Source organism: Haplochromis burtoni, unplaced genomic scaffold, assembly GCF_018398535.1.
Source record: "Haplochromis burtoni strain Fernald_Lab_line unplaced genomic scaffold, NCSU_Asbu1 Contig_1008, whole genome shotgun sequence".
Lineage (NCBI taxonomy): Eukaryota > Metazoa > Chordata > Actinopteri > Cichliformes > Cichlidae > Haplochromis > Haplochromis burtoni.
Genome location: NW_024583369.1, coordinates 21,104 through 21,988, shown reverse-complemented (window position 1 = coordinate 21,988; position 885 = coordinate 21,104).

Here is an 885-nt window from a genome sequence, read left to right as displayed (position 1 = left end):
CAAAAGGTAAATCAGATTTGAGGAGCTGCATTCAGAGAGTGTTTCAATAAATTTTATTTTTATTCGTCTAAAAAGTTCAGTGTCATAAATTTATAGTAAATTGTGGAATTATTTAATTTAAAAATGTCTAGTTTTCATTACGGTTGTGATAACCTCCACAATGATTTGCACTGACAGGAAAAGTTATAGAAAAAACTATAGAAATGTAATAAAGATAAAACTTAAAGTAACATTCAAATATTTATTTTGGTGTGGAACATTTCTCATCCATGAAGAAGATGGTCAGAAATCTTTTTGTAAAACACATCAATTAAAACAATAACTTCCTTTTTTCACTGAATAAATCAATATGTCACAATTTAGATTTCTCTTTTCAGGTTTTCCGTCTCTGTACATGAATGTGAGGAAAATAAAGGTGGACAAAATCAAGATTTTGAGTGCAGGTGATGCTGAAGGTAATTCAGGAAAATGATGCAGGGGGGGTTTGGGGCACATACAGTACAAGCCATTCATGTGTTACAGAAATTAGAGGTTACAGCATGCAGGGTGAGAACTCATTACTGTATGTACTGTTTTCAAAAACAATCCTTTGTTTTCTAGATCCACAACTGGCGGGAAGAAAGACAAGTCAGGAGGAAACGGTGCTGTTTGTTCTGGCTGTAGTTTTAATTATTGCAAATGCAGGAACCATCGTACTTTTAATAAAATTTCTTCATGATGGTTTAAAACGGTACGTTGGCAAACTTTTATTGCATCTACATGTTTGACTATGTCTGCATTTGATTTTGCCTGACTGTGGTGTTGTGTGTTGTATATTACAGGGTGTTTACAGTGTCAAATAATAATAATAATAATAATAATAATAATAATAATAATAATAATAAT